The 27857-nt window shown below is 40.1% G+C and overlaps 1 protein-coding gene across 6 annotated transcripts in view; it reads left to right on the forward strand.

Moving 5' to 3' along the window:
• arhgap28 (Rho GTPase activating protein 28) overlaps positions 1-27857 on the forward strand; it is a 232433-nt gene that overhangs the window by 97204 nt on the left and 107372 nt on the right. The gene's annotated exons all lie outside the window — the stretch shown is intronic.

Consider the following 27857-nt stretch of genomic DNA (forward strand, 5'->3'; position numbering starts at 1 on the left):
GGTTAAGGTCAGGACTTTGGCTAGGCCACTCAAGGGCATCAATTTTTTTCATTTGAAGCCATGCCATGGTTGCTCTGGCAGTGTGCTTAGGGTCATTGTCATGCTGAAAAATGACCTTCCTCCCCAGTTTAAGCTTTCTGGCAGAGACTGGCAGGTTTTTATTTCACATCTCTCTGTATTTAGCAGCATTCACTTTCACATCAATCCTGACCAGATTTCCGGTCTCTGCTGCTGGAAAGCATCCCCATAGCATGATGCTACCTCCACCATATTGTACAGAAGGAATAGTGTTTCCTGGCTGATTCACAGTATTAGATTTATGCCATACATACCACTTAGTGTTGAGGCCTGAAATTTTGACTTTAGTCTCCTCCAACCACAAGACCTTCTTCAATATCTTTATAATATTTCTAAGTGACGCTTTGCAAAATCTTTATGCCTTTGAAATAGTCTTGTACCCTTCTCCAGATTGGTCCTTCACTATAATCATTTCCCTGACTTGTCCTGAATGCTCTTTTGTCTTCATTTTGATTTGATCTGTTGAAAATATACCATGCTATTGGACCTTGTAGGGGAATGGTATTTATTCTTACGAGTTAATTGAAAGCAGGTGACCCTCCAATTTTCTACGTCAGAAAATTGGGTGAATTGGTAAGGTAATATATTGTATTGCGTTTGAAGAAAATTAGTGCAATAGTTACAAAGGGGATGAACACTTTTTCAGCCTCGACATTTTGTTTTTTTAATTTTTAATACATTGTTGACATGTCTTGGAATTTTTCTTTTGATTTGACATGATGCACAATGTTTTGTAGATTAGTTCAAAAAATCCTACTTAAATATAAGTTTAGTAAGATGTGCAGATAGTTGTGGTCGCTGAATACTTATTCAAAGCTCTGTAAATACTTGACGGAAAGAGTTTCAGAGCCACAGGAAGAAGATGTGGGAGTGGAACTGGCTGGATTTCTCTTTCATAGAATGAGCATGGTCTTGGGCTCAATATCTTCCTTTATGATGAAACTGTTCTAAACCTCTGTGAATTTTCTCCATGAAATTTTTTTTATTTCGTTCTGGATGCAATAAAAGATCTTGGGGAAGAAATGTTCTGAAAGCATTTTTATAAGTGACATGATAAACATAATTCTATTTTCTCTGTGAAATTCTCCATTTACTCTTCCAGCTGTAGCTACATCATACTTGTTCCTTTGCTCCAAGTGTAAATTTGAAAAATGTAGCTTTTGTAATTCTGCTGAACAATTGCTTGATTTCAATGGCTTCAAATTGCTTGATTTTATTTACTACTTACTGCTAACTAATAATTTGATAATTGCTAAGCAAAGTTTTTCAGAAATCATGAGCAGTTTAATGGTTATTTTCAACAAATGCTTGTGAATAATACAGTCCTAGTATAGGTTCAGTACCCCTTATCTGACATTCCAAAAACCTCTGAAATACAGAAATTTGAGCACTGACGTGACATCGCAAATGGAAAATTCCACAAGGTGCTGGGAAGGCAGTGTGCAAGTCTCTGCACAACACAGACTGTTCTTTGAAGTGACCTCACATATGTAATGAACAGAAGTTAATGAAAAATAGAAAAACACTGCATACAGTGAAGAATAATCTCAATTGTGTATGGAAAGAATGGATTAGTCAGTGTTGGAGTAAACCTGTGCCATTTAACAGTATGCTGATCATGAAACAAGCAAAGGTCTATCATGACAAATTGAAAATTGAAGGTAATTGCTTCTTGCCAAAATTATTAAAAATATTAAGTAAAAACTATCCCCCTCCAATCATAGTTGCTATGGAACGGGTGGCTGTTGGAAATTGATGGGAGTTATGAAGCCAATTGCAGTGCTGGTACTCGCTAATAGATGTGGTCATTCACCTCTGACAGAATGTGTAAGACCCAACTCCATCACATCAGACTGTGCTCCACTGCAGATTTTTCACTCTGTCAGCCTTGCACCAGCTTTACATAAGCTGTACATGTAATGTAAATGAATTTTGTATTTAGACCTGGGTCCCATCCCTAAGGTACTGTATTTCATATTCCAAAATCCGAAAAATTCCAAAACCCTTCTGGTTCCAAGCATTTCAGATGAGGGATGCTCAGTCGGTAATAACAAATTTGTATATTATTTTAGTTGAAGTTGAATAATGGTGTATGGAACATAAGTTTCACATTAAATCTCATGTTTAAATCTCAGACAGGAAATGGACTACTGAATGGACGACTTCAGCAATGCTTATCAGAGCTATCTATTCCAGACAATCTCTCCAATGTCTTTCGGCTTTGGAAATTATTTATTCAAGATTGTTTAATGTAATTTCCAGTACACAAATGTAAAGGAGAACAAAGTAATTGTTACTCAGGATCTCATGCAGTGCAAAAAAACCCCACTTAAGATAAAGAACACAGTAGTAATAATAAGGGAGCTTCTAAAATGGATTGAATGTCTGTAAAGTGACACTAGGCACAGGAGTGTCTGTACATAATTTGACTGACAGGAAATGGTAAAGTAGTAGTGGTGGGGTGGGTTAGTGGGTGGAGGAGTTGATCAGCCTTTCTGCTTGGATGAAGTAACTATTTTTGCGAGTGGTGGTCCTGGCATGGATGCTACGTAGCCTCCTCCCTGATAGGATGTACAGTCCATGAGAGGGGTGGGGAGGCTCCTTCATGATGTTACTTGCCCTTTTCTGGCACTTCCTGTATATATGTCCTTGATGCTGGGTAAGTGGGTGCTGGCGATGCGTTGGGCAGTTTTGACTACCTGTTGTAGAGCCTTCCGGTCCACTGCAGAGCAGCTTCCATACCAAGCAGTGATGCAGCTGTTTAGGATGCTCTCTACTGTGCATCTGTAGAATGACTTGAGTATTGGTGTGCCCAGTCCAGTTCTCTTCTGCCTCCTCAAAGCATAGGTGTTGGTAAGCTTTCTTGATTGTGTCTGATTGTATCAGATATGATTTAGATCAGTGACTAGGTTTGGGTGGCTTTGGATGAGTTGCTGGCTAAGAAAGTATTGCTAAGTGATGTTGCACTCCAAAAAAAAAATACAGCTACTGCAGGAGGTAATATAAGTTTTTATTTGTGGAGCTTAATTTTATTGAGCTGGGTTAACTATTTTTTTTGATTTTTCTCATTGACAATGCTATTCCGAACCAGAGGGGAAAAGATTGATGATTTCAAACTCAATAAAGCTTGTTGACTGCTCTGCTGGAGGTGCCTGAAATCCATTTCTTTGGGTATGCATTTGAAGGTATTTTCACCCAGGGAGCTGTTAATTTTTGAAGCTTTCTACCAAAGAGGGTCAGTCACTGAGAATGTTTAAGACTCAGAATGACAGATTTTTGGATATGAAGGGAATCCAGGGATGTAGGTTTGCTTAAAATCGTAGCAAAAAATAAACTGCTAGATGAACTCAATGGGTCAAGTGGTACCTGTGAAGGTGGAGAAATGGCCACCTTTCCAAGTCAAGAGTTACTAGGATCAAACTTCAACTTCAAGAGCTAAATTGCATGCATAAATTATATCAGCTGTGGATGTGGTTCCTTGATTCCATTGAAGTTTTCGGGGTATTATAGTTAATGGATATGATATACCTGGTTGAGGGGGAGGAGATGGTCTAGAACTGGGGCTTAGGATTGAAGTTAGGAAATTCTTCTGAATGCAGAGGGTGTTTGAAGCATTGACAAATCTTTGCCAAAAATCTGTTGATAGGTCAATTATTAATTTTATTCAGAGATTCAGAGAGTCCTGACGAAGGGTCTCGGCCCGAAACGTCAACTATACCTCTTCCTATAGATGCTGCCTGGCCTGCTGTGTTCCACTAGCATTTTGTGTGTGTTGCTTGAATTTCCAGTATCTGCAGATTTCCTCGTGTTTACCTTATTCAGAGATTGATTATTTTTCATTAACTCAAATGGAGAAATGACAAGGAGAGAATGCATATTGGGAGGGAGTTGGACAAGTCATGGCTGTATTAAATAGTTGGATTGGCTCTACCTTCAAGGCTAAGTAGAGCAGAGAAGATGCTTAGTGGGCATGGAGGTTGACTCCGTGGAGACACCAGAACTAGACAAGGCAAAACATCTGAAAATCTTGGAAGTGAAGGTATCAAAACAAATGCATAAGTGATGTGGGATGTCAATGCAGATTAGTTTTAACAGAATAGTTGGGTAATTTGTGATGTGCATATGGGTGATTTGAACCTTTAACAGATTGAAGTTTGTAGACAAGGAAGGGAAATGGTTTGTGATATCCATGTGCTTATTGAAGTGATGGATGAAAGCTTCAGGTATGTCTTGCCACTAGATGGAGAAAAGTACCTTGGAAATTGATGCAGGCATAATGTGTTCACACAAATGAATGGACAGTTGACTGGGGAAGGGCAGGAGCCATGAAGAGGCAGTCACTCTAACCTGTTAGTGCTATTTGTGCTCTTGATAAGAAAGATTGAAAATGAATGAGTCAATCTGGAAATGAAATAGCATCTGGATGCATGCGCATGTGCCTATTCATTTCCTGAATCCTACTGAATAATAATTGCTGCACAAAAATGAGGACGTGTGTTCCTGAAGTCAAGAGGAAATGAAACTTGGTGTAAGCTATGTAGTTTTCCAGTCCATCTCTGCTTTCTATAATCTGGTATTGACCTGTGTGATGTTCTGAAAATTAGGATATACACTCACTTTATTAGGTACTTATACACACTTTATTAGGTATTTGCCATTTTCTTAGGTACAGGAGTGGAACAGAAGTCTGGTCTGCTGCTGTAGCCCAACCACTTCAAGGTTTGACATATTGTGCATTCAGAGATGCTCTTTTGCACAACACTGTTGTAATGCATAGTTATTTGAGTTATTGTCACCTTCCCGTCAGCTTGAACCAGTTTGGCCATTGTAGTCTGCACTCTCTTATTAAGAAGGCATTTTCATCGGCAGAACTGCCACTCACTGTGGTTTTTTTTCCACACCATTCTCTGCAAACTTTAGAGACTGTTGTGCTGAAAATCCCAGGAGGTCAGCAGTTTCTGAGATACTCAAACCATACCACCTGACACCAACAATCATCCCACAATCAAAGTCACTTAGATCACATTTCTTCCTCATTCAGATGATTGGTCTGAACAACAACTGAACTTTTTGATCATATCTGCATGCTTTTATGCATTGAGTTGCTGCCACCTGATTGGCTGACCAGATATTTGCATTAACAAGCAGGTTACAAAGTGTCCACAAAGTGCATTGTCTAAGAGTAGGATCTAACTATTCTTAATAATAGTTCTGTGCAAAATTACAGAAAGTTTAGATTTCTGTCTTATTCAGGTGAGGCTGCTTTAACTTGGACTCGGATGGTCTGTGCACTGGAGAAACCACTGCACTGTTGTGTACCACCCCATTGCTGCTTGTAACCAGCATGGCAATATTGTCTCTGTACCTCTGTCCCCCTATTCCTAACTCTGCCAACTGTGCTCTTTCCCTACAATTCCTCTAATATTCACTTTCTCACTGTCTGGCTGCTCAACCTCTCCAGGAATGAGGCTACACATTTACCATGTGGAGGAACTGCAAAAGAAAGACCCAGCTGGTAAATAATGGGGCCAGAACATCACCACTTGCAGGCCTTTTTATGATAACAAACATGTGCGCTCTGGTGACAAAAAGAATATTTTAGCTGTTGATTTGTTTTGCTGATCTCCTTGAGAATCAAATGCATTTGTTTGATGTTTGTAGTTGCCTGGTGCAGTAGGAATCTCCCAGTTGACCTATTATTGACCTGGGAATTTATAATACTTCATTGTTTCTGGTTTTGTGGTTGTTCCTGTTTCTGATCATTCTGGTTGCCTATCACTGTGTTAGTTCTTGTTAGTTCTCTCATGTGGAACAGGTTTCCCCCGCTATCCGAAGGTAGAGCGTTCCTATGAAATGGTTCGTAAGCTGGAATGTCGTAAAGTGAATAAACAATTACCATTTGTTAAAATGGGAAAAGGTTTTGAGTGTTCCCAGACCCAAAAAATAACCTAAAAAATCATGCCAAATAACACACAAAACCTAAAATAGCAGTGACATATAGTAAAAGCAGGAATGATATGATAAATACACAGCCTATATAAAGTAGAAATACTTTTCTGCAGCACTGTCTAGTGCAGAGAAAATCTCAGGGAAGCGCTCTTGGCAGAAACACGGCGCAAGTGCTCTCGGCAGAAACACTCTCTCCAGTAACCTTTAAGCTATGAAGCTGCCAAATCATACCAAATAACACATAAAAATACACAGCCTATATACTTTATTGTCGCCAAACAATTAGTACTAGAACGTACAATCATCACAGCGATAATTTTATTCTGCACTTCACACTCCCTGGATTACAAATATTAAATATTAAAAATATTAAAAATAGTTAAAATTAGTAAATATTAAAAATTTAAATTATAACTCATAAATAGAAAATAGAAAAATAGGAAGTAAGGTAGTGCAAAAAAACCGAGAGGCAGGTCCGGATATTTGGAGGGTATGGCCCAGATCCAGGTCAGGATCCGTTCAGCAGTCTTATCACAGTTGGAAAGAAGCTGTTCCTAAATCTGGCCGTACGAGTCTTCAAGCTCCTGAACCTTCTCCCGGAGGGAAGAGGGACAAAAAGTCTGTTGGCTGGGTGGGTCGTGTCCTTGATTATCCTGGCAGCACTGCTCCAACAGCGTGCGGTGTAAAGTGAGTCCACAGAAGATTATAAATATAAAGTAGAAATAGTGTATGTACAGTATAGCTTCACTTACCGGAATCTGGAAGACTCCAGTAAATTGCAGTTTCGTCACAGTTAAACATTTGCTTATACGAATAACCACCTGACGCAATTGGCAATTGCCTGTGATCTGGGCCGACATTTACGTCCCGGGCGGCACCTAATTAATTAGCTTGTTTATTTCTGCTTTTTCCTTAAAGATGTGCTGGGTGTGTTCCGAATACCACTGCATCACAGCATTCTTCGCGGCCCGGAGGTTAGGGACCACTGCTTAAACTGTGAAGCTGCCCTTGCCTCAGAAACTGATCAAACCACCCATGACTACCTTTAAATTCCACTTTCGCAACACTTTCATCACTATCGTCCAGTGCTTTCTGTTTCAGCTTATTAAAAAGACTGACTGATTTCTCCTTAAGTATAAGAAAACTTAACGGAACACCACGCTTTGTACACCCATCAATCCACTCAAGCAATAGACTTTCCATTTTATCCATTATTGGATGCCGACTAAGAGAGACCACTTTGCTATGAGCCGAACCAACAGTAACATCGGCAGCTTTCAAAATTCTTTCTCTCTGCGTATAAATAGTGCGAATGGTGGACGCAGCCAAGTTCAACGCACGGACAATGTCCTTACTTGGTTCACCACGATCGAAACGCTTAATTATGTTTAGTTTTACGCTAAGTGTAACACCCTTACGAGTTCTTTTCAGCTTTTCCGATACCTTAGAACTCATCTCGGTAACGGAAGCACAAAATAAATCGAGATAAAGCACGTGTTTAAGCAATGCCAGCTAGAATGCAGTTCCGGGGGAGGAGCTTAGCTGTTCGGGTGTGCACTGACATTTTTCGCGCGTTGCCTTTTTTCGTAACAGTGAAAACACCTTCTGTTAGCGAAAACAGGTAAATAATGTAGGTCTTTCGTAACAGCGAGGTGTTGTAAAGCGAACGTTCAGAAAACGGGGGCCACCTGTACCTGTGTCTGGTCTTCCCTGATGGCTAATATGCTGTATCCAATTGATTGTCTTAATCATATGATCATAACAATGTGCAACAATGTCTGATTTTCCTTTCAGTTAATGTGTGTGTGTATATATATATGATAATCAATTATAGGTGAACTGGTTGATCAAAAAGCTAATTTACTCAGTTGAGGGTTAGTCAAAGCAATTGTCCATCATTGATACAGCTAAAATTAATTGTATTGTAAGTGTAAAGCATGAGGAAAATAATTCAATATAGTTTTGGATTATCGTTATGGTATTATGGTTGAATTTCCATGGGAGATTCCTGGTTTTGTTTTTCATTGTATAACTACACCAGGAACAGCAGGGAAAAATATCATATGGTTTTACACAATTTGTTTTCGTTTTTTTTTTGGGTTTATGTGTGTGTTAGCAAGGCCGCCATTTATTGCACATCTCTAATTGTCATTGAGGGGTGGTGATAAGCCATGGATATGGGGTGGTAATACGCTTCAAGTTCCTGTGTGTCAAGATCTCTGAGGATCTAACCTGGTCTCAACATATCGATGTAGTCATAAAGAAAGCAAGACAGCGGCTATACTCTTTATTAGGAGTTTGAAGAGATTTGGCATGTCAACAAATACACTCAAAAGCTTCTATAGTTGTACCGTGGAGAGCATTCTGACAGGCTGCATCACTGTCTGGTATGGGGAGGCTACTGCATAGGACCGAAAGAAGCTGCAGAGGGTTGTAAATCTAGTCAGCTCCATCTTGGATACTAGCCTACAAAGTACCCAGGACATCTTTAGGGAGCGGTGTCTCAGAAAGGCAGCATCCATTATTAAGGACTTCCAGCACCCAGGGCATGCTCTTTTCTCACTGTTACCATCAGGTAGGAAGCACAGAAGCCTGAAGGCACACACTCAGTGATTCAAGAACAGCTTCTTCCCCTCTGCCATCCGATTCCTAAATGGACATTGAAGCTTTGGACACTACCTCACTTTTTTAATGTGCAGTATTTCTATTTTTGCACGTTTTTAAAAAACTATTCAATGTACGCAATTGATTTACTTGTTTATTTATTATTTTTTTCTCTCTCTGCTAGATTATGTATTGCATTGAACTGCTACTGCTAAGTTAACAAATTTCACGTCACATGCTGGTGACCATAAATCTGATTCTTCTATCTCCACTGTGCTCTTTATAGTGATGGTGTTGTTGGGTTTGTAATAACAGCATTTTGACCCACTGATGATGGAGTGACAATATATTTCTAATGATGTGTTACCTGGTGCTAGTGTTGCCGTCTCCCCAAAGCCCTTGGGTTTAGTGGTAGTGCTTACAGATTTGGGAAGTGATGTTGGAGTAGCCTAGGTACTCCTAATAGGTAGCCTAATGTAACTGCCATGCAATTTGTAAAATTCGATGCCTTATAGCCACTGTGTGCTGGTGGTGGAGAGAATGGAGTGCAAGTTCAGTTTATTGTAATGCAACTGTACGCATGTATGCCGTCAAATGAAACAACATTCCTTTGGACCAAGGTGCGCAACATAGTAGATATAACACTCTCGCACACACAACACAAAGTAATATTACCACAAATAAGTAAATGGGGTGAGTGTTTCATGCCGGTACTTGGAGTGCCAATCAAGTGAGCCACTTTGTTCTAAATGTGAAGGGCTCATTTGGGAAGCAGAAGTTATTCACATCATCCACCTCACACGCCTTGTAGATGGAGAATTCTTGGGGTGTTAGGAAGTGAGCCACTCACTATGAGATAATTGGGATCTGATCTACTCTTATAACCACACTATTTATTTGTTTTTGGTGACTCTTTCAGCTTTCAAGATTCTCCCAGTTTTCCTCTCCACTTCCAGTTCAGTCTAACCACATTTTTCCCCCTCCTTGGACCATCACTCAATTTGGTATTCTCCTGCTAGTTAATATTGGCCCTCTGCATCTCTATAGCCTACCAGTTAAGGCTCATTGATCTCGGTGATTTTCCCAAAAATGCCAGCTTCCACCATCTGCTATTCTACCTTTTTGAACACCACTATCCTCCTCATGTTGTCCCTTATCTTTCCTATTTCTGAAACCATTCTCTTTCCTATTTTTTGACAATTTTTCCTGCTGTAGCCTTTGTGTGTCCAGTTGACTCTTTCCTCACACCTTTAGTGCAATTAAACCTCTTATTCTTGTGTCTGTTATTATACTTTACAAATCTGCTCCAACCTGTAATAGTGTTAATTTGGAAGTTATGCGTTGTATGAGGGAATTCCCATTAAGTGTTGAGTTTGTGGTTTTGCAACTCAGCGTCATGAGCTTTCCACTGGATTTGGGAGTGACAATAAGGAGTAAGCACTAGCGCTCCAATTGATTAGATCTTGCACGCATCCTAGTATGGGACTAAGTGGAAAGTATTCATGCCACTTTGTCAACAAATGTTGATGTATTGTGGACCTGGATGTTACAAAACTTTTAATAACCAATGAAGTGGTTGTGAAGTAGTCACTGCTGAAATGTAGAAAACTTGACAGCCAATCGAAGCACAGCTAGTCTCTACAGACAGAAATGGTATAATGAGAGCTGATAACCCATGACCATTTTCGAGTATTTTGTGTTCTTAATAGTATTATACAGGGTATAGTTGGAAGGAGCAGGAGGGAGCTAAGGAGTGACAGAATTCTAACTGTGAAAGAATTTGAGGAACATGTCAGCTGCTTCTTGAGCTGCACGTGAAGCCTTGAATTGTCCAACAGAAGAACAAATGAGATCCAAGCTTTTTACTTGTTAAGAAAAACATCAGTCCAAAAAATTATGGCTATACATGCATGCTGTTGGCAGCTCTCCCTGTTCGTGACATTTCCTGTACTTGATACTCTAGTTCCTGCTCACACAAGTATAAAAACAAAAAAGCAAGTTATAGAGATTGTTCCACACCATGTGTTGAATAAACATAAATTTGGTAAAATAGTGCCATAGACCATTGTTGTAATGTACCATTACAATGCACAACTATTTTTCTCCGTTACTTTTCCTTTCCCAACTTAATTCCTATTGGCTTTGAATTTTTCAATTTTCCATTCTGTTTATTTCCTGTCTTCCGTTTGGTAGAGGATCAAGGAAAAATTATATATACATTTCAAGTTAAAATTCCTACCTTATATTTAGTCACATTATCTGATCCTGAATTGCAGTTATGAATTACTGACATTTATCCCCACACCAGAAAATGCTGACGCTGTCTGTCTTAGGAGATAAATTATCTGATGCAACGGAGATTACTTTACCCTCAAGCTCTGAAGAACTCACATATATCAAAGTTTAATTTATCAAAGCATTCTTTTCAAGATATTTCATGTGTTTTGCATGTGATACCGTTCACTTGTTCATTGTTCTATGTATATCTTTAACAAGTAATAAATTCTGTATCTGGAAAACATTAACCATAGAACATAAATATACGGCATTAATTTTGGATCACTGCAGTATTTTTGCTTACTTTATAGTTTTTTAAAATAATTTTACTTTAATTTTAAGTTTTACTTTATAATTTTGGGTTTTTTTTCTGAATGTCTCTTTCCTGACATAGAGGTTGGAAATAATTGAAACCGCAACTCCATTTGAAAGGAATAATGCTTATTATTTAAATATTGAAGGCCATAAATGTCAGAAATGGCAGCAGTCATCCAGGTGATCCTTGGAGTATGCAATGCCATCTAACAAGACCATGATTGATTCTCTTCCTGAAGGTTAACCTTCTAACTAATTGCAGATTCTTTGACTTCTTTGGTCCATGAAATCTATTGTTCTCAGCCTAAAAAGTAGGTAATGACTTGTGGAGACAAATGAAGATTGGAAGTAGGCTGGATCCTGAAATAATGATTGTACTTCTTCGCTACTTTGCTGTAGTGTTGGGATGTGCAGTCAGTGTTGAGGAAAGAAACTACTAGATAATGCCACAGCACTTGTCCGTAATTCAACCCTGACAATAGTGGGCACTGATGAGACAGAAACCAGAGGGTGAAATTTTACCTTCTGAATTGTTGATGTTTGAAAGTTTATTTGTTGAGTTTATAGCCATCAACAGATGGCCACTCATTTGTTTGTTCACATTAGGTGGTCACAGTCACAGGCAAATTGCCTTTAGGTTTTGTTTGACTTGTTTCCTTGTTTATGTTTTTTATTTATCTCCATATGCGATGACGTAGTGGGCCAATGGTCCGCTCTGTCCCGAATCCATCGTGGTAATGTATCACCGGTGTACTGTTTGTGAAACATTTCTCAAACTGAAGTGAGGAGCAAGGTGGAAGTTTATGTAGGAAATATAACTTCAAAGAAATGAAGGCAGGAAAAGAACCTCTGTTTCAACAAGCCTCTCCCATTTACTTGGATTAATAACTTAGAGCCTTTGACTAAAGATCAGGAGTGCTTTTGAATCACAGCATGATATTTAGGACTATGGATCTAACTAACTAAATAATGTACAATAAATAGAGACTTGTAAAGGCAATGGCATCTATGAAACATGGAAACGTGAAGCCAGGAAGAGAAATTCCACTTTTCAGCACAGTCACTTCAGTATCTGGCTCTTGCTTTCTTCCTGTGTTTGTTCCCTTTAGCACACAACAGTTAGACTATTGTAAAAACCCATCTGGTCTGAGAATTTCTGACAGAGGAAGAAATCTGCTGACCTTATTCAGCCACATTCTGCAGTACTGGAGTCACATATAAGCTGAGTCTTACCTACTACTAAAATAGCATATAAGTTACTGAGCTGAGAGGCCAGGACAGGATGAGGAATAAATGCAGTCTTCCCTAGTGACTGCCCCATCCCATGGGAGAATTTTTAAAAAACGCAACAACTCAGTATCGACTATCCCAGCGAAGTCCAGCCATGTAGCTTCATTGACAAATCTCAAAAATTCATTTACAACAGATCCAGATGTAGAAGGGTTGGAGAAGGTTTTTGCCTTCAAAAAGTTGTGAATGTCACCACAGACTAATTAGATGGAATAACTTGCTCCATTGGTGTAGATTCTATGGCCTGTTAACCTGATTGCATAGACAAGCAGGGTAGAGAAGGGAGAGTCAGTGGATGTTGTATGTTTGGATTTTCAGAAGGCCTTTGACAAGGTGCTGCACATGAGGATGCTTAACGAGTTATGAGTCTATAGTATTGCAGAAAAGATACTAGCATGGATAGAAGATCGATTGACTGGCAGGAGGCAAAGAGTAGCAATAAAAAGGCGCTTTTTGGTTAGCTGCCAGTGACTAGTGGTGCTCTGCAGGGATCAGTGTTGAGACCGCTTCTTTTCACATTATATGTCAATGACTTGGATGATTGAATTGATGGCTTTGTGGCCAAGTTTGCGGATGATACGAAGATAGGTGGAGTTAGTGTTGAGGAAGCAAGGGGTCTGCAGAAGGATTTAGACAGATGGGGGGAATGGGCAAAGATGTGGTATGTGGAATATAGTGAAGGGAAGTGCATGGTCATGTATTTTAGCAGAAGGATTAGAGGTGTAGACTATTTTCTAAAAGGGGAGAAATTAGAGGTGCAAAGGAAGTTGAGAGTCCTTGTGCAGGATTCTCTAAGTATAAAGTTGCAGCTTGAGTAGTATTCTGGAAGACAAATGCAATGTTAGCATTCATTTTGAGAAGACTAGAATATAAAAGCAAGAATGCAGTGCTGAGGCTTTATAAGGCATTGGTCTAAATGTACTTGGGAATATTGTGTGCAGTTTTTGGGTCCCTTATTAAGAAAAATGTGCTGGCATTGAAGGAAGATCCAGAAGAGGTTCTCAAGAATGATTTTGGGAAATAAATGGTTAATGCATAAGGAGCTTTTGCTGGCTGTAGCCTGGTAGTTGCTGGAGTTTAGAAGAATGAGGTGGGGGGGGGGATATCCCATTGAAATCTATCAAAACTTGAAAAGCCTAGATAGAGTGGATGTGGAGAGGATCTTTCCTAAACTCAAGGGGGGAGGGGTGTTTCTAGCAGCCTCAGAAGGGAGAGGCATCCTTTTAGAACAGAGATGAGGAGGAATTTCTTTAGGGTGGTGAATCTGTGGAACTGATTGCCACGAATGGCTGTGGAAGCCAAGTCATTGGGTATATCTAAATTGGGGAGTGACAGATTCTTGATTCGTCAGGGTGTCAAAGGTTGCGGGGAAAAAGCAGGAGAATGGTGATGAGAGGGGTTATAAATCAGGTATGGTGGTATGGTGGAGTAGAGTCGAGGAGCTGATTGGACTAATTTTGCTCCTGTGAGTTCATTTTAGTGTTGCTCAATTTGGAGTAAAACTCATTGGTAACAATGGGTGAAATTGACTGGAAACACAGCACACTTGGCTATCTTGCGATTTTTCCGACTCGTAGGCATGCACCTGATGATGCCATTTGTGGTGCATGCTTGTTCCCTTAAATGGAGTTTCCAGATCTGGAAAATGACTGTTTTCTTGGGGGCCAGATTGTGTAGTAGACCTATAGGCAATTATATTTTAGCACACTAAAAAAGTGTAATCCACTTTCTAGGTATACATAATTTTATTTAACCGGCTGGTAATGCAGGGGTAAAAGGATTTAGAATTTCTTTTCCAGCCCTTAATGGTTCTGTCAGACTACAGTTACAATGGAGCACATCACTCAGTATCTCTCCAACTTATTAAAGGCCTGTTGCACAATACTGTATATGCCAGATGTAGTTTGGAGGGATAACTAAGAAAGTGTTCTTGATCAGTGCCCCACATTTTTTTAAATATAATTTTTATTAAATTTTCAAAATGAATACATAGAAAATAAAATCTACCCTCTCCCCTCCCCCCCCCCGTATAAAGTCCTACCTAAAAAGAGAAGAAAGAAAAAAAAAGGAACCGCCTGGGTATTGGAAGGTTTCCACATGCTCCATGGGAATCAAAATAAATTTAATATACTTATTCGTTAGTTTCCCCAAGGGACCAAGATCTTTATCGGAGCAATTAAATATGCCATCCTATCTTTTGTAAATAAGGGCACCAGATATTCAAAAATGTTCCATGTTTATCTCTTAAATTATGAGTAATTTTTTCGAGTGGAATAGAACTAGCCATTTCATTGTTCCAACGATTCATACTTAAATACAAATCAGATTTCCAAGTAACAACTGTAGTCTTCTTAGCTACTGCCAATGCAATTTTAGTGCCCCACATTGTGTACAGATTTTATAGTTTATTTTGTACAGAAAGTAAAGAAAAAGTTTATCTCTATTTTAACTACTTAGAAACCATGTGGAACTAATATTAAGACCTATTGCACACTGCAAACTAAACATATTTGTATAAATCTATTTCTGAAGAGGGGAAGAATTAATATATTGCATCTTTCGAACACAGGATTTGCTAGTCTATACTGTCCCTCACTGTAGGCATGATGGCATTTTTGAATTAAAAATTAATACACTGCAAATCAATTCCTGACCCAGGTAGTGCCGTAGTTAGAAGACTTCAATTTTGCAGATTCTCATGCTGGTCGTGGAGGGGGTCCAGAGGTGGTTCACAAGAATGACACTGGAAATGAAAGGCTTAACACATGAAGAGCATTTGATGTCTAGGTCTGTACTCATTGGGAGGCAGTAGATTGCAAGATATTGAATCCTACTGAAGACTAAAAGGCCGGGATAGAGTGGTTGTCGAGAGGATCCTTTCATTTGTAGGATTTGAGGGCACAGGCTTAGAACTGAAAAGATGGCAGTTTTTTGGATAGAGGATGGTGGTTCTCTGGAATTCATTGGTATGGAGAGCTATGGAGGCCATGTTACTGAGTATATTTGAGGTAGGGATTGATAGATTTTTGTTTGGTAAGGTGTTACAGGGAAAAGGCTAGAGAAAGGGTTGGGGGGAAAATCAGGCATAATTGAATGGCAGAGCAGATATGATGGGCTGAGTAGCCTAATTCTGCATAACAATCCTTATTAATTTCAAATTTTCAGTGGCCATTTCACCATTTTGTGCTTGTCCTGAGACACTGACAAATGTTGGCAGGGCATCATTTATTTCCAATGCAAAGGTGATGACTCAGTCCCTTTCTTGAATTGTAGCAGAAACTATGGATTTCCAACAGTGGGGCCAAGAAGGTCATTTAGGATTTTGACTCAGCATTGAAGAAGCAACTGTGATTTTATGTCCAAGTTAAGATGCTGTGTGTTCTAAGCTGTTTGTTCTCATGACATTTAACTTGTTCTTCCTTGAGGAGAGCTGTTTAATCTGAACTGAACTTGAATTCACAGGTGAAAGCAGAACTGAACGTTCAAGAAAATGAAATGAAAGTGAGTTTTAGAAATGTCATAAGATCTGGGAATGCAACCTACTTACTGTAAAACATGGAAGCCTAATTTAGTGCAGACAATACAGCATGTGGTTGTGGATATCTGCATGGAAGTTTTTGACAGGGCTTGTCCATAACCCTGTGGTATGCTGTGACTTAACTGCTTCAATACCTATGGCTCTGCTGCTTTATAATTGGCTTTCTGACGTGTTTATTTCTATAAGTTAAGGTGAAACTTTTCAATAGAGGCCACCACTTACAGCAAAGTAGGCTGTAGACTTCAGCAGAATTTTGCTAGAATGCTTGAATGATGAGAGCAAATTTTTCCCCACTGCTGATTGATACTCTATTGCCAGTTGCCAGTCTGTTGGAGGTTACAGTTGACTTTGAATCAGTTAAGTTTTCATTGTGACTGCTGACACATTGCTTTTTTAACTTGCTGCAGAGAGCGAGGTGAGATGATTTTTTTTCCCTTTGCGGCTGGGCGTGTACTTTGTTTAGTGTTGCATTTCAGGGGCTGATCTATGAACACATCTGTTCCTCCAGTTTATGCTAATGAGCTATTGGCCCAGAGGCAAGCTTTGGTTTGCGTCTGACTGGATTCTGTTGGCTTGATCTCCTATTGACTTCTGACTGTAAACCTGAATTAAGAATGAACAATCCAAGATTTTCAATTTTGTAAGGAGCAGGTTTGAGAGGAACGCAATGGAATATAACAGAGAGATAAAGTCAAGCAAGTTGCAATAGTCATGTCAAATGAATGCAAATGTGAAATTAATGCAATGTTAACAATGTGCATTTGGATAATATTCTTAAAATAGCGTTTCATAAGAGTGTTACTTAACAAATGTTTCCTCTAAGATGCATGAGGATAAGTTATGGCAGATGTTCAAAGGCTTGGTCAAAGAGATGCTCGAAGAAATACCTTGCACGAAAGAGAAGTGGTGAGGTTTAGAGAGGCTTGCACACCTTGGGTATCTGGAGGCATGGCCATCAAAGGAGCCAATAGAATCAAAGGTGCAGCTACCTGATCACCAATATCTCCGATGGTTAAAAGGTTGCACGTGTTGAAGGAAAATTTTGTAATTTTGTAGTGCCCAGCCTGGAGTGTGGATGAGTTAGTGGCAATAAGCATGTGTGTGAGATTCGATACAATTCATAAAGCCTGAGATTTAGGGTGTGCTGAAATGGTGCAGCTACTTTGAGCTACCAGCTGTGTTGTTCATTAGCACACTGCATCTGATTTCAGCTGTGACGGCAGAACGAGGAAGCAGTCATAAGAGGGAGTACTTCATATTTTCACAGATGAAACTGTGCTTGCGAAGTTGACATGAGTCTCCATTAGAAGTGTGACCAAGCTGAAGGGATCTTTGGACACTTGTATTTGAAGGAGCCGAGGACTGGAGGCCTGGAGGTGCTCTTACCTCGGTTTGTTGGGCGTGTGTGTGGGGTGGGGAAAGGTTTTGTTTTGCTGTTCTTGTTTTAGACCATAAGGCTATAAGATATAGGAGCAGAATTAGGCCATTTGGCCCATCGAGTCTGCTCCACCATTTCATCATGGTTGATCCAATTTTCTTCTCAGCCCCAGTCTCCTGCCTTCTCTCTGTATCCCTTCATGCCCTGACCAATCAAGAATCTATCAACCTCTGCCTTAAGTATACATAAAGATTTGGCCTCCTATTTGCCTGTGGCAAATAATTCCAGAGATTCACCACACTCTGGCCAAAGAAATTCGTCCTCATCTTCGTTCTAAAAGGACACTCCTCTATTCTGAAGCTGTGTCCTCTGGTCTTAGAGTTTCCCACCATAGGAAACATCCTCTCCACATCCACTCTAGTAAGGCCTTTCACCATTCAATAGGTTTCAATGAGGTCATTCTTCTGAATCCTGGTGAATACAGGTCCAGCACTATCAGATGCTCTTCATATGACAAGCCATTCAATCCTGGAATCATTTTCGTGAACCTCCTTTGAACCCTCTCCAGTTTTAGCACATCCTTTCCAAGATAAGACACCCAAACCTGCTCACAATACTCTAAATGAGGCCTCACCGGTGCTTTATAAAGTTTCAACATTACATCCTTGCTTTTGTATACTAGTCATCTTGATAAGAATGCTAACATCGCATTTGTCTTCCTCACCACAGACGCAACCTGCAAATTAACCTTTAGGGAATCCTGCACAAGAACACCCAAGTCTCTTTGTGCTTCAGTTTTTTTGTATTTTCTCTCCATTTAGAAAATGGTCAACCTTTTCATTTCTTCTACCAAAATGCATGTCCATACACTTCCTGACGCTATACTCCTTTTGCCATTTCTTTCCCCATTCTCCTAATCTAAGTCCTCTGTAGCCTCTCTACTTCCTGAAAACTGCCTGCCCCTCCAGCTATCTTCATAGCATCTGCAAACTTTGCAACAAAGCCATCATCCAGATCATTGACAGATCAGTCCCAACACAGGACCCTGTGGAACACCACTAGCCACTGGCAGCCAATCAGAAAAGGCTCCCTTTATTCCCACTCATTGCCTCCTTCCAATCAGCTACTGCTTTATCCATGCTAGAATATTTCCTGTAATACCATGGGCTTGTAGCTTGTAAAGCAGCCTCAGGTGTGGCACCTTGACAAAGGCCTTCTGAGAATCCAAGTACACAACACCAACTGATTCTCCTTTGTTTGTCCTGCTTGTTGTTTCCTCAAAGAATTCTAACAGATTTGTCAGGCAAGATTTTCCCTTGAGGAAACCATGCTGACTTTGGCCTATTTTATCATGTGCTTCCAAGTACCCTGAAATCACATCCTTAACAATCGACTCCAACATCTTCCCAACCACTGAGGTTAGATTAACTGGCCCACAGCTTCCTTTCTTCTCCATCTCTCCCTTCTTGAAAAGTAGAGTGACATTTGCAATTTTCCAGTATTTCGGAAACATTCCAGAATCTAGTAATTCTTGAAAAATCATTACTTATAATCTCTTCGGCAACCTCTTTCAGAACTCTGGGTTGGACATATTCTGTTCTAGGTGACTTATCTACCTTGAGACCTTTCAGTTTCCCAAGAAACTTCTCTCTAGTTATAGTAACTTCACACACTCCAGGACCCCGACACCCTGAACTTCCATCATACTGCTAGTGTCTTCCACAGTGAGGACTAATGCAAAATAATTATTCAGTTCATCTGCTATTTCACTGTCCCTCTTTACTACCTCTCAGCATCATTTTCCAGTAGTTCAATACCCACTTTCACCCCTCTTTTATACTTCATGTATCCAAAGAAACTTTTGGTATCCTCTTTAAAATTATTAGCTTGCTTATTTCTGTATTCCATCTTTACCTTAATGACGTTTTTAGTTGCCTTCTGTTGGTTTTTAAAAGGTTCCTAATCCTTTAACTTCCCACTAATTTTTCCTCTATTATATCACTCTCCTTGGCTTTTATAATTTGAGCCATTGCTGCTCTGCCGTCATCCCTGCCAACGTTTTTTTCCAATCAATTCTAGGCAACTCCTCTCTCATGCCTCTGAAATCCCCTTTACTCCTGTGTAATACTGATGATCTGACTTCAGCTTCTCCTTCTCAAATTTCAGGGCAAATCCAATCACATTATGATCACTTACCCCTAAGGGTACTTTTATCTTAAGTTCTCTAATCAACTAAGTTCATTGCACAACAGCCAATACTGAATAGCTCCTAGTGGGTTTAACCATGAGCTGCTGTAAAACACCATCTTGTAGGTACCCTGGAAGTTCCTTCTCCTGTAATCCAGCACCAACGTGATTTTCCCAATCTACTTGCATATTGAAGTCACCCATGACTATTGTAACATTGCCTTTTTGGCATGCATTAGTAATTTTTAGGCCACATCCTTACCACTGTTTGGGGATCAGTATACAACTCCTATAGCGTCTTTTTACCCTTGCATTTCCTTAGCTCTATCCACATTCAACACCTTCCAACCCTGTGTCACCACTTTCTAATTATTTGATTTCATTTTTTACCAACAGAGCAATGCTGCTCCCTCTGCCTTCCCGCCTATTCTTTCAATACAATGCGTATCGTTGGACATTAAGCTTCCAGCTATAATCTTTCAGCCATGATTCTGTGAAGCCTACAGCATCACAAGGGCAACTGTGCTCCAAGTTCAACTGCTTTATTCTGTACACTGCGCGTATTCAGATACAACACCTTTAGTCCTGTATTCACCCTTTTCAATTTTGTTGCACCATGCTCGACCTTTTGATTCCTAACTATGTCTGAGGTCTTACCAACTTCTGCCTTCACAGCCTCTCCACTAACCATTCTGGCACTCTGGTTCTCATTCCCCTGCAACTCTAGTTTAAACCCCACCATGCAGCATTAACAAACCTTCCCAGTAGGACATTAGTCCCCCTCTAGTTCAGGTGCCAACCATCCCTCTGTACAGGTCCCACCTTCCCTGGGAGAGAGCCCAATGATCCAAAATCTTATGCCCGCCCTCCTACACCAGTTTCTAAGCCAAATATTAAACTGTACAATCTTCCTAGTTCTAGCCTCACTAGCACGTGACTCAGGTAGCAGTTCTGAGATCTCAATATTGGTGCTCCAGCCCTTTAACTTAACACCTAACTCCCTGAGCTCTCTATGCAGAACCTGCTCACTCATCTTACCCATGTTATTGGTACCTACATGGACTGGACTTCTGGTTGTTCACCCTCTCACTTAAGAATGTTGAGGGCTCTGTCTGAGTTTGGGCACATTAGTTTGAAATAATAAATGTATTCATTAAAGAACTTGTGTCAGTCAATTAAAAGGATATGACTTGCAGTTCCTCAAGAGTAGAAAAAATATTTTGGGAAGCTCAGTAGAATTTATGGGTATGAATATTTTCACTGTCATGGCTCATGTGCTGGTTCCCTCCCCTCTGAGAGAGAAGGTTGCAGTTCAGGCCTCACTCTTGGTTGATACTGCAGTATAGCTGTTGCATTCATCATGAGACAATAAACAGAGGCACCATCTGCCTTCTAGGGTATTCATAGATGTTCCAAGTCATTGTCACAAAGAATAATGGAATTAGCCCTGCTGAAAATCCAAATGATGAAAGATGTTGACAGATGCTGAAAGTCTGAAATTAAAAATTGAAAATGTTGGAAACACTCCTATCTGTCAAAAGACTGGTCTGGTGAAGGGCCTCCAAACCTCATACATTATCTCTGTTTCTCTTGCCACGGATGCTACCTAGCCTGTGAGGGTACCAAGCATTTTCTGATTTTATTTGAGTTACCCTGTGTGTTCAGACAAATATTTAACCCTTAGCCAATATCATTAAATATGCATATTATTTATTTATTACTTCACATTTATGAATACCGTGCTATGTGCAAATTGCCTTCTTCACTGTATCAATATTTACTACCTTTCAAACAAAAATGTAAATCTTAAAAGGTGCTTAAATGCAAGTCCTCCTTGTACTTACAAGGCTGTTAACAGGTAACACCACTCTGGTAGTGGGACAATAGGATGTTAGGTTGACCTGTGTATTTACTGTGGCCTTTGTTTGAGTCTTTCCTGTTTCATATCATGCAATCTGTAACGCATTCCTTAGCCCAATAATGGATTGAGTGAGGAAGTGAAAAGCACTGAATCTTGACTGATTCATGGAATGTGAACAATTGTAGGCCAGCATAACAGCTTGAGCTTTAATGCTTTGTAGTGCATTATTGGTAGGTGCTGTTTGGTTGGCTGAGGCAGCAGGCATTAAAAGCCTACATTGCAAGATAAATATAGAAGCAATAAAATCTCATGTCTGGGTAATTTATAATTCTGTTTCAGGCACTTTTGAGTACAAAACTGGAACTTTAGAATGTCTTTGAGGATACATGACAACATTGCTTGTCATCTTTTAAAATTAACATTAATTTAGGCAGTTGATACAGTTCAGTCTTTCCTGTAGACAGGGATAAATTGACCTTGGTCTTGCTGAGAATCAACTAGCTGCTGGTTTTACTTACATGAGCATTCACCTCCAATGAAATCAATGATGGATCCATCTAGTGGCTGATCTCACAGACATCCCACCTCTCCCGGAACTTCTGGGAGTCTCCGGCATATTAATAGTGGATCCCTGCTGCCAGCAAATTACATACAATATCACGGAAATGAATTTTTTTGAGAGCGAGCGAGAGAAAAGCAAGAGAGAGCGCGAGAGCGACCACGAGAGAGAGTGAGAGAGAAAGCGAGAGCGAAGGCAAGCGAGCGAGAGAGGGAGAGAGAGCAAGCGAGAGAGAAAGCAAGCGAGAGTGCTTGAGAGCGCGCGAGCGACCACGAGAGAGAGAGAGAGCGAGAGCGAAGGCAAGAGAGGGAGAGAGAGCGCGAGCGAGAGAGAAAGCAAGTGAGAGTGCTTGAGAGCGCGCGAGCGACCACGAGAGAGCGAGAGCGCGCCATTGCAGAGTGTTCCAAAAAAAAACGTACGTCACCCCAGACTACACTAAAGTGTACCCCTGCCTAATAGGGGTCAAAATAATGACAGTGTTGCTCGCTGCACTGTTTGCAATAGTGACTTTTCTATTGCCCATGGTGAGGTAAGACTGTAAAAGACATGTTGAGGTGAGTTTAACAGGTGTCATTCGTTCATTAGCGTAGCTAACGTTATTTAAACTAGCTGGCCAGCTGCTAAGGAGCTACTCTATTGCAGACATCCCACCTCTCCCGGAAGTCTCCCCGCAAATTGATGGTGCTACCTCCCTGAAATGAGTTTTTGCAGGGTGGGATGTCTGATCTCATGACACCTAAAGCTTGTAACCTGGGATAAATTTCTTCTCCCAGCCACTGCTCTGTAATAACCAGATAACTGGATAAAATTGGCATAACTTATACATAGGTGGTTGATGGGTCAGCACAAATGCAATTGGCTGAAGGGCCTGTTTCTGCACTATATTTCTATGCAGTGCCAATGCCATAGTTCTCTTTTTCTGATCCTTTGTTCAGGGTAAGGTCTATATGCCTAATGTACATGATTGTTAGGGGTCTGCTTATTATTATAACTTGGTTCTCAAACACAAATTATGGTAAGCTCTCACAATTGCATGATCTAGATATAGAATCATAGAGTAATATAGCATGGGAATAGGTCTTTTGGCCCAACTCATCTATGCTAGCTCTGGTGCCCATCAAGCTAGCCCCATGTGCCCGTGTTTAGCCCGTATCCATCTAAACCCTCTATCCTTGAATGCTTCCAAAATGAATCCCATATAGAGAGTACTGATTAAATGCAAGAACATTTGAGGTCAATCTTTAGTTTATGCTGAATTAAGTGATCTTAGTAAGAACAACTTCTAATGATAATGACAAGGTACTGCATAGGAGGTTGATCAAGAAAGTTGAGTTGCTTGGCATTCAAGATGAGATAGTAAATTGGGTTAGATATTGGCTTTTCTGGAGAATCAGAGAGTGGTAGTAGATGGCCTTTCTGACTGGAGGCCTGTGACTAGTGGAGTGCCACAGGGACTGGTGCTAGGTCCATTGTTGATTGTTATCTATATCAATGATCTGGATGATAATGTAGTAAACTTGATCAGCATTTTTACTGATGACACCAAGTTTGAGGGTGCAGTAGACGGCAAGGAAGCCTATCAAAGTTTGCAGTGGGATCTGGGTCAGCTGGAAACATGGGCTGGAAAATGGCAGTTGGAATTTAATGCAGACGTGTAAGGAGTTACACTCTAGGTAGGAGGACAAACCAGGTAGAACTTGTACGGTGAGCTGTAGGGCACTGAGGAGTGTGGTAGAACAGAGGGATCTGAGAATACAGGTCCATAATTTCTTGAAAATGGCATTACAGGTAGATAGAGTTGTAAACAAAGTTTTTGTCACATGGTTTTCAAAAATCAAAGTTTTGAGTAGAGGAGTTGAAATGTTATGTTCAAGTTGCATAAGACATTGGTGGGGCCTAATTTGGAGTATTGTGTACAGTTCTGATTATGTACTGGTCATCTACCTGCAAGAAAGGCACCAATAAGATTGAAAGGCACAGAGAAAATTTACAAGGATGTTGCCAGGGCTTGAGGAACTGAGTTAAATGGAAAGGTTAAATAGGCTAGGACTTTATTCTCTAGAGCGTAGGATAATGGAGATTTGATAGAAGTGTATACAATTATGAGGGGTTTAAATAAAGTAAATGCAAGCAGACTTTTTGCACTGAGGTTGGATGAGATTACCACTTAAAGGTTAAGGGTGAACTATTTAAGAGGAACATGAGGGAGAAATTCTTCGCTCAGAGGGTGGTGAGAGTGGAATGACCTGCAGTGGAAATGATGAATTTGGGTTTGATTTCAACATTTAAGAGAAATTTGGATAGGTACTTGGATGGGAGTGGTATGGAGGGCTATGGTCTGGGTGCAGGTTGATGGGAATAGGCAGATTAATAGTTTGGTATAGACTAGATAGGCTGAAGGGCCTGTTTGTGTGCTGTATACATCTTTTATTTTATTTTTAATGTCCTTGCAGAGAAAAGAGATTATCATGTCCCGATGCATGGAATAACCCAGTCACATGGATTAGTTTTGTAACATAGTAATTTTATTGATTGTCAGATTACTGATTTTTAGAAAAAATATTTTTGCTATACAGTGGTTTTCCAAGGAAATGAGCACAGCTGTTTTGGATGTGTGAGATGTGGAAGAGGCAGCAAAGAAACAGGAGGGTAGAGGGCAAAGTGCATGTTAAGAGGCTTCTCCTGGAGCAGGGTGGTCAAAGAACAGCTGTGGGGCATTAAATGCCAATGGTCAAGTGAAGGAAATTGGGACAAAAGATTTGGAGTTAGAAATAAATCCAAAAGCAAGGAGAAAGCAGAGATTTATCTTCACAGCTTAACTGTTAAAACATCCTGTGAATGTGCCTTGGCATGCTTTCAGATTTATTGATGCAGTTTACTGTAAACGGGTTGATAGAGAGAATGTCCCATGCCCATTAGTAGATTATAAAATAGTGATGTCACTGTAAGATTAATAATTTCTGCTTGGAATTACTTGATAAAGGAAACTAAAGCAACCCACACAAAATGCTGGAGGAACCCAGCTATTCAGGCTGCATCTATGGAGGAGAAAAAACAGTTGATATTCTTAGGTCGAGATCCTTCATCATTATTTTATTTGCCTCCGTAGATGCTGCCTGACTTGCTGAGTTCCTGTAGCATTTGTATGTGATGCTCAGGGTTTCCAGTGTCTGCAGGATATCTTGTGTTGATGAAGTTAGGACGCAATTCTTCACTGCTGAGCTGCATTGCTATAAATTGTCAAAGTTGAGGTTGATCATTTTTTGTTAGACAGTAGCAATTAGAGTCATGGAATCAATGCGGGGTAGATGGAGTGGTGCCAGTGTTAAGCAGTGACCTAACTGGTTAGTCCAGTATATTTGACGATAAATCACCTTTTCCTCATCTGAGTTGATTCAGAAAAAAATGTGGAAAAATGAAAGAATCTGAAGTAAAGCTGAGCATGTCCATTATCTGCGGATATAAAAGCGGATTATAAAAATGGTGTGAAAAATTTTTAAAATCTGCACATTGTGGAAATCTGAAAGAAAATGTTGGAACACGTCAGGCCAGACAGCATCTGTGGAACAAGAAACAGAATCAATATTTCAGGTTGAAGACTTCAGACAAAGGGTCTTTGGCCTGAAATATTAACTTTGTTTCTCTTTCCACAAAGCCTCTTGACTTGTTGTATCTGGCATTTTCTGTTCGTTAATTTAGCGTGGGCTGGTTAGGCCAAACAACTTGTCTGTTCAGTGTTTCCAGTGCAGTGCAGAAGATCATATGAATTTCCAGAGAATGTGCTTGTCAGCCACAGTTTTAAGAACTCATGACGTTATTAAGAACTTTGATATGTTGACTAACGTTGCTGCATTTTTTCAAATTGCCTTATGAAATTGTCTGTGGGACATAAAAGCATGGTGGCTATGATATGTAGCTAGTAATCTGAAGGCTTAACCAACAATGTAGGGACATGGGTTTAATTCCCAACATGGCAGCTTGAAATATTTAATTCTGCTAATTAAATAAACCTGAAAGTAAAAAGTTATTGTCAATAATGATGTAAGGTTGTGGTTAAAAACATATCTGCTTCATGGAAATTCAGCATCTTCATTCAAAAATATGACTCCAGATCCATATAGTGTGGTAGATTCTTAACTGCTTTCTGAAACTGGGAAATGAGCTACTCAATTAAGGTAATTAGCATATGCAACCTGTCCTGGAAATAATTTTCAACTATATTTTAGAAGCAGGAATATTTAATTGCATCCATTGAGAGTACTGCTGCTACTTGAGTTGCACCTAGGCATCCAGAAGTACAGATATGAAATATTCCTAATTAGTTAGGGCAAAACCTCCAAAGTAATAAGCCTCTAAAGTAGGAGTTACAGATGTTTTATCATATTTGTTTTCAGTTTTTGGATAGGCATAATTTAGAATCTAAAGGTGTCGTGTTATTGAGGCATTATCATGATAATTGGAAGATGCTAAAGGAGTTGTTACTTCTATAAACTGGGTTAATTTTGTACAGCATCCATCTTGTTTGGTGTTCTGTGTACCTGTAGGTAACCACAGTTTATCTCAACATTCAGGGCCTCAAACAGTCCTTCCAGGTGAGGGGATATTTCACTTTGTATCTGGAGCTTCCAATGGGGTCTCTTCTACATTGGTGAAACCCGATGTAAATTGGGTGGCTGCTTTGTTGAGTAGCTCTGTTCCATCTGCCAATTGTGGAAATCCCCAGTGGCCAACCATTTTAATTCCTGTCCTCATTCCTGTTCTGACATGTTGGTACATGGCCTCTTCTTTTCCCACAATGAGGCCACTCTCAGGGTGGAGGAGCAACACCTCATATTCTGTCTGGTTAGCCTCCAACCTGATGGCATGAACATTGATTTCTCCTTCCGGTATTTTTTTCTCCCACTTCTTCTATTCCCCACTCTGGCCTCCTATCTCTTCTCCTTGCCGACCTACCATCTCCTCTTGATGCTCCTCCATTTTACCTTTCTCCCACAGTCCACTCTCCTCTCTTATCAAATTCCTTCTCCAGCCCTTTATCTTTCCCACCCACCTGGCTTCACCTAGCTAGTCCTGCTTCCTCTCCCCCCTCCCCCCCCCACCTTCTTATACTAGCATCTTCCCACTTCCTTTCCAGTCCTGATGAAGGGGGGTGTTGGCCCAAAAGGTTGAATATTTATTTCCATAGATACTACCCAGCTTGCTGAGTTCCTCCAGCGTTTTATGTGTGTTGCTCTGGATTTCTAGCATCTGCAGAATCTCTGGCATTTATTATCTACAAGTAACCTCATTTCCTCTGGAAACAACAACTGACGTATTCTCCCAGGTGTAATGTTCAAAACAGATCTTATCCTTTTTCAGATTTGGTCTTGAATATCTTGATGAATGTATTCAGAATAAGCACATCCAAAGAACAATTAATTTATTTGTAAGGCCGTCAGGAATTTACTTGTTAAGATATTAATCTGGCAATTAGAATAATCTAGACAATTTTTTCCATGACTCTGCTATCCCATTGGATCTTTATAAATTAGATAAAATCATTTCAGTTATTGATGTTTAATAGACAATAGGTGCAGGAGTAGGCCATTCAGCCCTTCAAGCCAGCACCACCATTCACTGTGATCATGGCTGATCATCCACAATCAGTACCCTGTTCCTGCCTTCTCCCCATATCCCTTGACTCCACTATCTTTAAGAGCTCTATCTAACTCTTTCCTGAAAGCATCCAGAGAATTGGCATCCACTGCCTTCTGAGGCAGAGCATTCCACAGATCCACAACTCTCTGGGTGAAATAGTTTTTCCTCAACTCCGTTCTAAATG

This window comes from Mobula hypostoma, chromosome 1 (assembly GCF_963921235.1).
Source record: "Mobula hypostoma chromosome 1, sMobHyp1.1, whole genome shotgun sequence".
NCBI lineage: Eukaryota > Metazoa > Chordata > Chondrichthyes > Myliobatiformes > Myliobatidae > Mobula > Mobula hypostoma.